Below are 15,496 nucleotides of genomic sequence, written 5' to 3'. Positions count from 1 at the left end.
TCCTGTGTTCTAAAGTCTGAGATTATGCAAATAAATCAATGATATTACGGAGACAACTAATGTCCATTATATCGGAAACACAAGGAAACAATAATGCTTTCTTACAAGCTCCTGTCTAATAAAATAGCACGGCACAAGAAATCTTGAAATGACTTCAACTTTCTTTGCCTGAGCTACCAAGAACTTAGTACATTATGTGACTGTGTTTTACATATCTAATCTCACAGTGAGATGTTGTACAAGGGGCACAGGTCCAACGCAATGATGTTCTACATATCTGAAAAAAAGGTCAGGATCTTCATGAACTAGAAGTGTTATAAAAGAAAACACACATTCTATTTAAAGTTTTCAGAAAACAAAAGTCTAAAACAGTATGTGGGCCATTACCTTGGGGTATCGAGCTAGTATTAATAATGAATGCTAATATCTCTTGATCACTTACTATATTCGAGGCACTATGCTAAGTCTTTTATATATATTATCTCATTTAATTCTTGAAACAAACCTCTGAGGCAGGGTGTGTGTTTGTCTTTTCTATTTTATGAAAGGTAAGATTGATGGCTGAATAGTTTAGTAAGTTCTTCCAAACCACACAAGTAGTAGATTTTAGAGCTGGGACATGAACCTCAATAGTCTGGTTCCAGATTTCCATTCTCCATCACTCCACCTTATCTGCAAGGATAGAGAGAAATTAATCCAATAAAGAGGGATTGACTGACAGTCATGACAAACCATTAATACATCCTTTACACCTTCTCCATGTTAAACTATGTTACTTGCCCTTCCAGTATTTTTAATTTTGTGAACATCTGTGCAAAAGTCTTATTTTACTAAAAATCAGATGCATATGATTAAATCAGTAAGTTCTATAATAGAAACAAGAGAAGATGAAGCTAGAAAAAGTAAGAAAAGTGCAAGTGTGGATGACTTTATTTGCCCCGCTAAGATGCTTAAGCAATGTCCTATCAGTAAATTTTTCTTGTCACACTGAAGAGTTTATGCACTGTGTCCGGACTACCCAAGATGCAGAAAAAAAAGGAACATCTTCCTGGAACAATACTTCTACTCAAATCTCTGGATGAACTTTTAAATGATTAAAATCCTAAGTAATTTAATATATTTATAAGTTTTTGAGATTTTATATTATCATATACAAGAAGAATGTATAAAATCTGAAAAATAAGAAGAATATAAAATCTCAAAAATAACTATAAATATCATGCTTGGAATGGGTTGCATCAGGCGATGCTCGCTGGCATTGCAGGGTTATGATTTCACGCCTTGTTTAATTAATTCATTCAAAAATTACTTATTAAGCACCCATTATGTGTAAGACACTGATATATTGGAATTGTTGATATGGCAGAAACAAAATAAAGACCCTGTTTTCATGGATCTTATGTACCCTGCTCTTAGAGGCTCCGTTGTGGAAAAGTTTGAAAAACTATAGGTGAGGTACAAGATAAGCTCTAGAAAAAATTCTCTAGAGAGGGAGCAGAAATACCTGTCAAGAGACAGACAAGGGTCTATTGCAATAGCCCAAGTAGAGAATGATGGACCTTGGACTAGGGACATGACAGTGGAGATAGAGATACTTTTAAGATACGTTTTGAAAATATAATCAACACAAATTAATTATGGATTCAACTTAGAGGTGAGAGAGAAAGATATGTCTTTAACAATTTCCAGGGATTGGGCATGATAAATTTGGAGGAAGCTGTTCCATTTTCTGAGACCTAGAATATTGGAGGAAGATTAAGAACATTAGGAAAAGACTATGTTTGAGATGTCTAAAAGTGTCTTTGATAAGTGAGTAGTTAGATACACAAGTCAAGTTGTGTTGAGAAATCTGGAATAGCAATAAACACGTGGAGTGCCTTGCATATAGTCAGTATGTAAAGCAGAGTGGCAGAGATTGCTTAATGGGGAAGATGCTGCTGGTGTGTCATCCAGTCCCCCTTACCAGGTGGGGCTCCCGTCACCAAGTGCTGTGAGTGTTGGGTACTAATGTTCTACAACTGCCTTCTTCCTCAGAGAATTGCCCTGGGCTGACAAGAGCTACATCTCCTTGAGGTGCACCCCTGCCCCAATGAAGAGTATCCCACAGCCAGTGGCTAAATAATCTGGGAGTACAAAACCCAGCCCTCCTGCCTCAAAAGGGGACAATTCTGGGGTATGCTTCATAATTCATTGATTCCTCTGGAACCAAATAGAGGCTAGACTTTAGCTACAAGCACATGTTTGCTTAGCTTTTTCCATGCACTATCCTGCCTCCTTGTCTTTCTTTTTTAGATAATTCTCCTTGGAGAGTTCCCCAACAAAGCACTTGTCTAGAAATCCCATTCTCAAGCTCCACTTCAGTGGGACCTATTCTAAGACAACTAGGAAGAAAATACAAAGGAGAGACTGCACAATAGACCCTTGTCTGTCTCTGCACAGGGACCTGGTAAGAAATGAAGAGAACTGTGGGCTATGATGAATCAAATTTCACATCTTCAAGGGAATTTTCAGTGGTATTCAGCGCAAGGAAAAAAGATTAGAATTAATTGATCTGGATAGATAGAATTGGCAACAATATGAGCACAGGATTACTTTGAGAAATTTGCCTCTGACAGAGAACAAAGAAATAAGACTCTAGGGAATGTGGTATCTGTCGCAGGTATTCTCCTTTTGTCTTGGGTTTTGTTAGGTTATAATTTTATGTTTATTTATTGTTGATGTATTTGTATGTTACATACTCCACATATTGGATTATCCAGATAATATTTGAATTTCAGAAGGATACAGAGTATAGATAACTGGAGACTTCATATGGAAGGTACAAGAGAAGCAAAGTTCCTAACAAAGTAAGAGGTGATGGGATACAGAAAAGTGGAGAGATTATGTTTTGATAGGGTTAAGAAAGCATTCTCTTTGGAACAGAGTCAAGTGGAAAATGCCTATGAGAAAAGACTATGAGAATCTTGTTAGATGAGACAGAGTCCATTGTTTAGTTTTCCCCAGGTTCAGGTCAGTTTCTGACAAAGAGCTCATATTCAATAAATGTTTGGTAAATTATAGCAGAATTAATTAAATGTGACAATAAGAAAAGACCTCTTATTCTGTGGAAGTACCATCCACCTCAAGGTGAATCTAGGAAGTTGACGATTTAATCTATTAAGCTGTGATTAACAGCCACAACCCTTGTTTGCAAAAGGAGTGATGGTTGCATTCACACTCTTGAAAAAAAAATGCTGAAAGCACATTAAACTTCAGCTCCATAGTGATTCAGAGATTAAAACTATGATCATTTCAATATTAACCCTGTCTTTCTTTTTTTCTTTCTTTCTCTCATTCTCTCTGAATCTTTTAGAGTCCATTCACATCAACTGTCTTCCTGTTATTTTAACTCATGTTATCTTCTATATATCTCCTGTTTATCTCCTGTGTATAACCCTCACACTCCTTCCCTCATTTCTCTTACATGCACACACATATACACACACAGAACCCACCTTCTTCATCTAGCACTCTTCTACTCACCTACTTAACCTTCAAATGTCACTTCTTCCAGAAAGACTTCAACCTCCCCACGATCTATGATCCCAGCACATCTTAGACTATTCTAAGAATAACAAATATCAAATTGTATTTTGATTGTCTAATGGATTAAAAGTATCTGCCCAGGTAGACTGAACACCCAACAGAATAGAGACCATATCCGTGTTGTACGTCTTTATATCTATGGTATCTGGATGATAACTCATACATAGCAAGCAACCATTCTACAAATACTTGTGTAATTAAACCAAATTGGAAGCACTAATAGTATCATTGGTTATGAAAATGCAAATATAAAAACACCGATGCAAAATTATTGCAATAAACATGAATACAAACAAAATCATCTTGGCAAAACCACATATTTAATTTAAAAAAATAGGAATTTTCTCAGACAAAAAATTTTAATTGGAAATGTGTGGTATTTTACAATAGTACAATTTCAAAAGGAAAAATAGGAACTTTGAGACACTTCTTGCTCAATCCAGATCCTGCAGATTGTGTTCTAACGTAATTCAACCGTGGGTCTGCCTGTTATTTATTTTTTGATCACATCGATGGGATGAACACTGGAAAAAGAGCTAGCACTTCACAGGACGATGAGTCCAATAACCTGAGTGGCTCTGGGGTTTCCTCAGTAGCATCCATAGCACCAGCATCTGACGCCACAAGAAGGGTGGCAGCAACTGTAAACATACCCCCATAGTCACAGCCCGAGCCATCACAGCCATGACAGCCACAGCCATACGTATAGTCCAAACTACCATAATAGTTCCCATAACAGCATGTGGTGTCAGGAGTGGAGGCTTAACTGGAGGAACAATGTTAGTTTCCTGAGTTTGAATGTCATCATCTGCACATGACCTTTTATATGCTCAGTAGTAGCTGCAGCAACGACAGAAACTCCTGATCTCCTAATGATATGGCCTGAATAAGCCATCCTTCCTAAATTTATCTCTGTTTCTTTCCTGTATATAGTTCATCACGTCCCCATTGTGTCATCCTCACCCCTTAACATGACAGCGCTCTATTATGATTATTTGCTCATATTCTTGTTTCACATAAGAAATTATGAGCTACTTCAGGGCACAAACCCTATATTACCCATCTCTAGACCCCATTGTCTCACAAAGTATCTGGCACATAGTAGGTACTTAAGTACTTGTTGAATGAATGGATGGATGGATGGATGAATGAATGAATGAATTTTCACAAGAAGTGCATTAATTTCTCAGAACGTTTTCAGACAAAGAAGATTGTTTATACTGGATAATTCATGTTCACTAATTTCTATAGTAAAATTCTGCCAGTTAAATCATGTCCCTACAATGAGAATATTTTCCTTGGTTAGAGCTCAGTGTCACTTAAACTCCAAATTTTAAATCCATCACCAGTTTTCACAGCCTCAAATGTATCCTGCTAACCTCATTTTGAGCACTTTGTTAATAACAATATCTGAGATCACAGAATCAGTTTACAGCTTAGAGCACGTTTTATTGGAGGTATGAGGGGAGACATGCAAAGCATAGTCTGACAAACAGCTTTGCTGTCTTAGGACCAAAATTGTTCTCCAACTAAAAGATTTTCTTCTCTTTTATATTTTAACAGATATTGATTAGTTGGCATGAATTCTACCTATGTGACCTTAATCTTTCCAGGCATTTAGAGATTGATCAAAGACCTAGATGACCAACATCCTTTATGAGATAGTGATATATGTATAATTTATATTTAGGAATCCAGGAGTGCTGACAATACTATGTCATTCAAAGGCATCGTTGTTATTGTTGTGTGTTATGGTCATTTTTTACCTGGATAATAGCACATTTAGATAAGAACATTGCTTCATGCTCCTGGATCTTAGTACCAGGTGGAAAGCAAGAGGCAGGTATTTGGGTAGCTGTGATTAAACAGCTTAAATACTTCAGTAAGCTTTAGGATGTATTTACATTAAAAAATCAGAGACAGATTGTTTAAAATTTTTTTATAAAAAATAAGACAATTTCTTTTAAAAACAAAAAAAATATTTCTCAGTATTTTAATGTGACTAATAATTGACACACAAAGAAATGCCTAGGATCAAGATAAATACAATTATTATAACATATTTGTTTACTAATTTTATTCTAGTCTATTTTCTGATGATTCCTTAAAGAAATATTCCTTCAGATTCTAACATTCTGGTCAGAGCACAGATTCCTTTTCAACCTAGTTACTATATTTACATCACTGAATTTGACTAAGCATAGTTCTTTCTTGCAAACAACTTCTCCTCCAGAAGCATCCACACTATAAGGCTTTACTGGAATTTATTCATAGAGCCCTTTTAGCCTGTCATCGCCTTAAGCAACCTCAATGACAAGGGCAGCTCATTCTGGCAAAAAAAGAAAAATGATGTTTTGATTTAAGAAGTGGGATGTGTGAGGCATCAGACACTCATGTGCACTATATTGTTTACAAATATAATATGAAATCTGTAGCATAGCTTTTTATCCATCCCGCCAAATTGCAGTTTCGCACTCTCCCATTGGTGATGTATTAAATCCAAACTCATCTGTCAGTTGGCACGGAAGTCATGATAGTAGAGTTGACATGTCACGTACATTGAATCTCACTATTACGCTGGCTTTGAACTTACTAAAAACCTTTATCAACGTCCAGAGCTATTGGGGAATTAACATTTGTTGGGCACTGTTTTGTATTTTATCTCATTAAAACGTCACAAAATCCTAAGAGACAGACATATCCCCAGTTTAGCATATCAAACAACTGAGGCACAAAGAGGTTGAGTAATTGGCAAAAAATCACACAAACTGTAAATAGAATTCTGAGTGATAGTTCAAATTCAAATCTGTCCAGCTATGTGATTCGGCTTGGCTTCTTTTGTTCTGTTTTGTATTCCTATTACCATTGATATCACTTCCTTCTCTTGTGGAAAAATTAAGATTTGAAATATTTGGATGTTCACCTCCATGCCCCACCCCCCCACCCCAACACACTTCTTTGGACCAGACACGATCACAACATGTCTGGAAATTTATTCCACTAACCACTTATGAAGACTGAAATTGGAGCAACAACCAGATATTTTTCTGAAGTCATCCTTTAAACACACACTAAAAATCACCTTTAATTAAGGGAGTACCACTCCAGGCATGAGTAAACAAGCAACCTGACCAGCTATAAAACCATGAGACACACCGCATGGTTTTTCAAATCTTCTGTGAGTGAGTTGACGAACAATAGCCAAAAGGATGTGAAGTAGAAAATACAAATTATGGCCATGAAGAAGTTCAACATTAAACTATGCAGCAGAACTTCAGTCTGACTTGAAAGAGCCAGAGTGTGTGAGGAAAAATGAAGCGACTGTTTTGGACAATAGCATTGGTTTTGCTATGACTAAAGGAGTTCGAAAGTTTATCATGATTAGGGATAATTAATGTCAATTACTGCAGTACTGTTACCAAACCAAGTGCGCTCGCTTCCTAGTGAGTTAAATAAGACTCTACACCAGTGGAAGTTGTCTCACAATGTAAAGTGTATTTGCAGCAAATAGGAGGCCATGAGGAATCATTTCCAAAGTCATGTCATCCCCAAACAAAGAGAAGCAGGAACTTTTATTTGGTTGGGGAATGAATATTCTAAAGGGAGAGGTGGGTATTCACTTGCACAGGCTCAATTGGAAAACATGCTTCCACATAATGAAACCTAAGCTCCTCCTGGAGAGATCTTTGCATTAAAAATAAGGCAAAGGTCATGGGCATAGCTCTTGTGGTGAGGCTTGGTCAGTTTCAGGATGGTTGGTGCTTCCATCTCCTTAACATACAAAAGGAAAAGAAATGACTTGGAAAAACCTGGGTGGCATAGCAGTTAAGTTCAGGTGCTCTGCTTCCGTGGCCTGGGGTTTGTAGGTTCGGATACCAGGTGCAGACCTACAGACTACTTATCAAGCCATGCTGTGGCAGCATGCCACATATAAAGTAGAGGAAGATGGGCACAGATGTTAGCCCAGAGCCAATCTTCCTCAGCAAAAAGAGGAGGATTGGCAATGGATGTCAGCTCAGGGCTAATCTTCCTCACAAAAAAAAAAAAAAAAACCCCAGTTAATTGCTTCCAAACCTATCTTTGAGTTTCTCTAGGCACCTAATTGGTGACAGTACCATGCAGCACGTAGTTCTTAACAATGCATGCTCTTGGAAAACAACTTTTGTGCCTACATTGGTATTTTCAGCTGCATAATCATTATTTTATTTGCATATATATATAATTTTTTAATTGATTTGTTAACTCATTTATTTATTTAGGAGCCAGATCTCTGTTATAAAAACTCTGCTAAGTGTAAAGAATACAGAAATAAACAAGACAAGACACTTAATTCATAATCACTGTGCATATTTCTTGAAAAACCATGTTGTTTTGTATATCTAAGCCTTTTTATATGCTATTCCCTCTACCTGGAATGACCTCCAATCTTGCTTTTTTCTGGCTACCTCATCATTGTCATAGAAAACTCAGTCTATGTGTCCCTACCTCTGGATGATTTACCTTGCCACCAGTTTGATGTCTATCTTTATGCTCCCATGATACCCCTGTGGCCACCTCTTTCAGAGCACTTACCTGGAGTATAAACTCACTTGTCTGTCTAACTCACTAGGCTCTAAGCTCTTTAAAGCTAGGAATTATACGTTATTTTTCTTTTTATGATAGATGTTCAGTTTATATAATGTGTATGAATTAATAAATCCTATTGGAATAAGCCTAAAATAAACAGCTATAAAACAAATGCTAAGTCTTATAATAAAGCAAATTCAGAGTTCTGTGGGTGATGAGTAAAGAGATCATCTAGGTCTGCCTGGCATGACTAAGTAGGACGTGTGGGAGGCAGATAAGGAATCTCTCCTAAGAAGATGTGATGCTCAAGTTGAGACTTAACAGTTCATTCAGATATAGGCTGGCAGACAGATGGAAGAGGTATTATCACAGATGGCATAATTTATCCTTAGACAGGAAGGTCTAAGAATGCATGTCACGATCAGCAAATTCTAAGTAGGAAAAGCAGGATAAAATGGCTATTGGTATATGAGGGAACAGCAGAAATGGCATTAGACACTAACCCAGAGGCTGTATCATCATGTAATTTCATGTCTTACTTATGAGATTGGATTTTGTGTATTTAGTGATGGAGCCAAACACCAAGGGCAGATCTCCAGCTGACAGAGGAATAACAGCCTTCCAGGTAGACTGGGAAGAAGTACTATAAAAGCAAGAGAATCAAATCAGGAAAAGCATACAATGGAAACCAAGGAAAGAAGTGGTCATCAGTACCAAATGCCACAGAACAAAGAGGACAAACACAAGGTGTGTCAAGGAGACTGGATAACTAATAGGTTGTCGGTGACCTGAGTGAGAACAACCCTTGAGTTTTAGTGAGAGTAGGAGACAGGTTAGAGTGGATTGAAGACTGAACGGGAGGCATCAGAGAAAACGATTTAAAACCTTAGATATAAAAGAAGTTGAGAAAAAGCTAGCCAGGGGTTGTCTGGTGTTGAGACACGCTTTTTAATATCAAAAGACCTGAGCGTGTTTATAGACTAAAAGGAAAGTGTCAGTGGAAAAAAAGAAGCTGAAAATATAGCGCACAGAGAGGATAATTTATCAAGCAAGTTGTTGAAGGAGATGGCATTTAGAGCAAAGTGGGAGAATGATTTTTTGGACAGGAGGGAGGATATAGTTTCCTCTCAGACTAAGATAAAACACTAAAAGACAGGTGCAAATGTAGATAAGTGTGTGGGAAGGGAGTTGATAGAGTTTTCCCCTGATAGATTATCTTTTCTCCATGAAACAGGAAGCAAGAGTTACAGACAGAGGAGGGCAGAGGCAGAAGTAAGCATTGAGCAAGAGGCTTTAGGGATAATGGTGAAGAGGGGGAACAGCTGCAGCGAAAGTAAGAAAGAAAGAGGCCTGAGAACAAGTGAAAGGATGATCAAGCAACACTGAGGACTCAGCCAAAATGAGAATGCTGTAAATGTGTGGTGGCACCACTCCATAAGGTTCTGGGATTGCCTCCAGCAGCAGTTAGAAGCCTGAGTTTGCAGTAGAGAAGACTTGCATTAATGCATAGATGAGAGTTTTCAGGGTAGAGGGATAGAAGGAGAAAAGAGCTTGCTGAAAGAAATCTGATTGATGAAACTAACAGTATAGATAGGAGGCCATATAATTTACTGTCCAAACTAGTACACTTGAATATTAAAGGGGGCTCTGTTAATAATAATCCAAAGACAATAGATATAAACCATTGCACATATAGAGTATTAAAACATAACAGATTAAAAAGAGATGATAAAACAAAAATCTACATTGATTGTGTAGATGAAATGGCATGGCTGTAACAGAGATGTGAAGAACTGGAAGGATAAGAGATTTAGGGATATTGGGCTTCATTTTTAGAAAAGGAGCACCTCTGATATTGACAAGTATGGATCAGGGAGTGATTTGCTGAAGTAGAGCAGATGTGATGAGGGGATCAAGGAACTTTGAGGCAAGAGTGCTTAAATCGGTTGTCTATATGATAATTTGATATACTAAATGTAAGAAAAGAATTTAGTGCCAGGTGCCACAGTCTTCAAAGTTTTTGAGTTATAGAGATTGTGATGATGGTAAATGGCAGATATCAGAAAGTGTGGTAAGATGCTGAAAAAAGAGAATTAGAGATCTAGAAGAGAAGTCTGATAGTACCCAATGAGAGAAAAGTCATCTTTATTATCTTCCAGGAGACCCAACCGGAGATGCCAGTTTTAACCACCTGCTAAGCAGAGAGAACACAAAGGCAACAAGACAAATAAGATGAATAAGATTATTCTATCTCCTTACCCTCCTTCTTCCCTACACTTTGATTCAATATAGGAGAAAAAAATGCAGCTAGTAAGTGACTAAAGAGGTTAGCTTTAAACGTAGAGAATAAAATGATCATGCTGCATCTCCCTTTCGTATCACTGACTATTCATCTATTTCAACTGGGCCATTGCTTTTTATACTTGTGCCTTGGTTTCTTCTTATTTGTAAAATGAAAACAATATTTGAAATTGTTTTATAGGGTTATATAAAGTATTAAATGAGTTTATATATGTCAAGCACTTAGAAGAGAGCTTTGCATAGTACTATGTAGGTGTTAGCATTTATCATCATAGTCATCATTGTGTCATTGGAAGTTGAATGTGGAATCTAAAAGCCTTTCTTTCCCACTAACCTAAAATTTTGCATGCTACTCACCTAGGGGATTGTGTTTGAAAAGGTTATGGACACCAAAGTTAACACGGAAAGGGCTAGAAGAGAAGGCAGCAGCAGGAGAGTAGATTAGAGGGGAGGAAGCAGAGAGCAGACTGATGAGTACTCAGGGATCAGATGACTGGAAGGCTTGCTGTTTAAGTGGACATTGATGAAGCTTCTGCATAGACAAATAGCTCACCACACTGCAAGTGTATTTAGACAGAACTTTCACCAGATCAACATCTATAGCAGCACACAAAGGTACAATGTGGTGAACTGTATTGTTGTTCCCATGAATTCTCTCTCTTCTTTGTAAGAGGATTATGCTTTCCCATCTCCACTGATGCTGGGTTTGCCATGCAGCCAATTTGGTCAAGGAATATGAGCAGCTGTGATGTATGTCACATCTGAACACACCCTTTTAGAGACACTGCGAGTTTTGCCAGTGATCCTGCTCTTTCTCTTTGCAACAAAAATGTGCTCAAGGGCACTGTTCCTTCTGCCTAGATCCCAGGATAAGAAAATATAAAGAGCAGATCGATAGCAGTTGACCCAAACGTGTAACATGATTGAGAAAGAGTGATTTGTTTCTGTAGTCTGCTGTGATGTTGAAATTGTCACCTCATCGAAGTTGACTAACACAGAAATTATTACAAGAAGTGAAATGTTAATGTATGAAAAAAGAAACTATGTGCCATTGGTTTCAGGTTAAGATTGTAAGTAAATGAGAAAGCTGTCAGTGGAGGTTTGAAAAATGATAACCCATGTTATGTAGTGCAAAGCATTTGGTAAAATTATTGTTTGCAATCATTTAGAAAACAGTAAATAAATCTGTGGCTTCAGATGAAGATGGGGAGCAGAAGGCATTGCTGTGCCTTGTTTTTTTTTTTTTCAAGTTAATAAACTTCTTTTTAATGTATCAGAGGGAAATATGCTATAACTGATTTTCTAGAAATGTCATAAATTATTAAGATTAAATTGAAAAAAACTTTATGTAATTAATTACAATTTTACTTCATCAAATAAAATTCTTTATTTTCTCCACTATTATTTATGAAGTAGGGAGGGGAAAATAGAGTAAATGGAACATATATATTTTAGTTTTTTAAAATATTATTGAACTTAAAATTCCCAAGAAACATAATTATAAGAAAAATAAATAAATAAGTAAAAGCTGATGTCCATTTTGCTCAAGTTGGATTATACAGAGTTAGAAACGGGTACAGGATCAGTAAGAAGGATTTCATTGAGCTGAGTAAGATTATGGTTCTTCTTTCTGGCATGGAATGTGTTTTAATTTTAATTGAAATAAATATTTAATGTTGATTTACAAGTAATATGTTTTAAATAAACAAAGTTTACAATTAGTAAAATATTAGAAATTTTTTTAGAAAAATGGAAAATAAACAAAAAGGGAATAAAACCTTTACATATTTAGATCACTTTATTGATAATCAATGCTGACATTATGATGTGTATCCTTCCTATATTTTTCTATTTTTATTTTAACATATTTTGAAATTATTTAACATATTTTTTAAAATATTACATACATTTTTTAGGCCAGACTTTCCATTTGGCATTATTTAGGTAATATTTTCTGATGGCATCAATATTTTCTAAATGTTCATTTTAACGACTGCAGAGGATTTCCAAAATATTTCATGATTTTCAAATCAATTCTATATTGTGGAATATCATTATGTCTCAGACCATAGGGAATAGCCTTCTGGGAACAAAGACCCACTGTCATCACGTTGAACCGTGTTTTTCTGCTTCATTTAAACAGACGAACATCTGTGACAATTTTCTGTTGTTGATTAGCATGCTGCTCCAAGATGTGCATGTCCTTCCCCCAGAAGATAGAAAACTTTGGGAGAGAGGACAATGTAACACCTGCAGATTAACTTTTTTCTTTTAGAGAATTTTAAAAATGCTCCTTAGAATACTAAATGAAGCAAAAGTTTTGAAATTGGATGTCAGCAAGGGCACACAACATCTGCTCTAAGAGAAGGTAATGAGGAGGTCTGACAAATGCCCCTCTTTAGGACATGCACTCACTTAACTTGCAGAGACTCAGCTGCACAGCGTGAGTTTCTGTTGACTACGCTAAGCAGTGGAGAAGGAAGACCTGCTTTTGCTCTAGACACGTGTGGAATAGCCAACCTCCATGCAGAGTTCTGAGTATAAAGACAGAATAGCAGAATATTGATTAGAAGTTATGCATTTTAGAAAAAAGTTTTTTGACTTTCTCTTGTTCTAAAAATCACCTCATTACTACTGAAGAAATCAATCACATCATATTAATGTCTCAATTAATGCCAAATATCACAGAACTTTTCTTTATAAAAATGAGATCACTGTATACATTATCATTCCACTTGCCTTTTCACTCAAAATGTAATGTGATTTTTTCAAAAAATAATAGAAATCTACCTCATTCTTTTAAAATGTGCATAGAAGAGAAATTTTTACTTTCAGCCATGTCAGAGTAAGTACTATTACTGGACTTGCCTTCCCATCATATTAAACTGGGCAAAATATATGAAATAACTCTTTTCAGGAATTGTACAACAGGTAGCTCAGGACCGTAATGCCTTTACAAAGGGAAACAAACTATTTAATCTCTACTATTACATTAGCTTTCTACCTATAATTCTCTCAGGCCCACATTTTAGGCAGGAGAACCCAAGGAAAGCATGATGTCAATGTTTTACTGAGTGAAGAAAGATCAAATGTCAGAGAGTGGTTGTAATTTTTGAGTTAGAATAGAAAAGAAATGCGAGCTATTCAGAGAAAGAACTCTAGACATCTACAAAGGGGTCTTCTTGTGCCTGTTTTATTGAGCACTAAGACACTCAAGTGTATAACAAAATTCCATGAGGAGGGGCAAAGAACAACTGTATATCTAAATAATCCCCAGAGATCACAGAGGACTGGAAGTCATGTGAATTCCACCAGCCAGAGTGAAGAGACTTCATTGAAAAGTAGACTCCAAATGGGAAACACTTCAATAGTTGGGCAAACTAGCACTAAAGGCTACATTAGACCCACCAAGTTGTGAAAAGATCAAAGGATACACAAGTAACTTAATTGCCTGCCAAAACCAACTTCCACACTATTTAAAGAAAGACAATAAAATCCACATCCTAAACAACAGATTATTAATGTTGTTTGCCATGTATTAAAAAATTACTAGACAAGCAAAGAAGCAGAAAAAAGTTGTGACTAGGAAACAAAATCAGTAAAAACAAACCAAGAAATCACAGAGATAATGGAATGAGCACATCAAGATCTTAAAAGAGCTGTTACAAATATGCTCAAAAATATAAAGAGATACATGGAAATAAAAAGATAAGTGAAAGATAAAACACTGAAAATCTACATCTCACAAATGCAATGTCTGAAATAAAAAATTCAATGGATAATTTTGAAATCAAACTTAACCAAGAGAATGAGAAAAAAAATCCAATACTGAGAGAAAACATTTGCACAAGACACATCTAATGCACCAATTCAGATTTTCTTTGCCTCACCTGACTCTTCCTCCAGCCACCACTGCTGTGGCCATTCTACCTGGGCTCCATCCACTTTCTTGAGAATGCCTCACTTATGGCCCTGCTGGCTGCCTCTTGCCACCAGCCCAGGTGCTTTCCTGTCAATATTGAGATATGACATAATGGAGCATCTCCCAGTGCCCACATATGTGTAACTGGAAGTGCATGAGAATTAATGACCCCTGGAGGGAACATCTAAATTAGGTTTGATTAGATTCCATAAGGCACACTTACTTGTTCAATGTGTAGGTTACATCTGTTTTCTTACAATTCTCTTGACTAACAAGGGCCAAATCTTGGACATAACTACCTTAAAAAGTCGCTGTCCTTAGAATAATAAGCTTTTTGAAAATGAAAATTGCTGTGGTAATAAAGTCACAGAGTCTGTGTTGTGTGTCCACCTATTTCTGGTAGTATATAAAGAACTCAGGAGAGGAGATGACATTCAGATTTCAGAAACTTCTACCGGCTCCTCTACTGAACTATTGAAACTCCACCTCTAGACACCATGTGTTGCAACAACTAAAGAAACTTATGTGGTAGCTGTGGCTATGGTTCTGGCTATGGCTGTGGATACGGTTCTGGCTATGGATGTGGATATGGTTCTGGCTCTGGCTGTCTCCATGGCTGTGGGTACAAGTCTGGCTATGGCTCCCCTGCTGTGGCTACCAGCCATTTTCTATAGAAGATGTTATTCTTCTTGCTGCTAGAATGTAACTACAGTGCACCTTTTCCTTTAAAATGATCATTTCAAGGCCATTTCTGTTACAAAGTCTCACAATCATATCCGATCCCACTGAACAGAGAGTAGTCAGAGCCTGCAGAAAACTGTCTGTGTTCTTGAAAGTCTTGTTTGTTATTGAGGGGGCCTGAGTTACTACACGATATTCCTGAAAAGCAGAAGACCTCATATTGGCCATAGTTCAAGTACAAACCCTTCTCATTCTATATTTCTATATTGTGATTATTTCCAAGGAAATATGTTTCATTGGTCCTAAAAAGTCTGTGTATCTTTGTGTCAGATGTACTATTGACTTACATTTTTGTCTTCTATTTTTGTGACCTCCTCAGAGATTGGCAGGGCTAATGCTCAGCTGCTCATTTCAATTGTGTATGTCTAGCTTCCATTCTGA

Source organism: Ceratotherium simum, chromosome 27, assembly GCF_057802395.1.
Source record: "Ceratotherium simum simum isolate JZ-2026a chromosome 27, ASM5780239v1, whole genome shotgun sequence".
Lineage (NCBI taxonomy): Eukaryota > Metazoa > Chordata > Mammalia > Perissodactyla > Rhinocerotidae > Ceratotherium > Ceratotherium simum.
The sequence above is the reverse complement of the archived record's forward strand: the minus strand, read 5'-3'. Positions refer to the sequence as shown.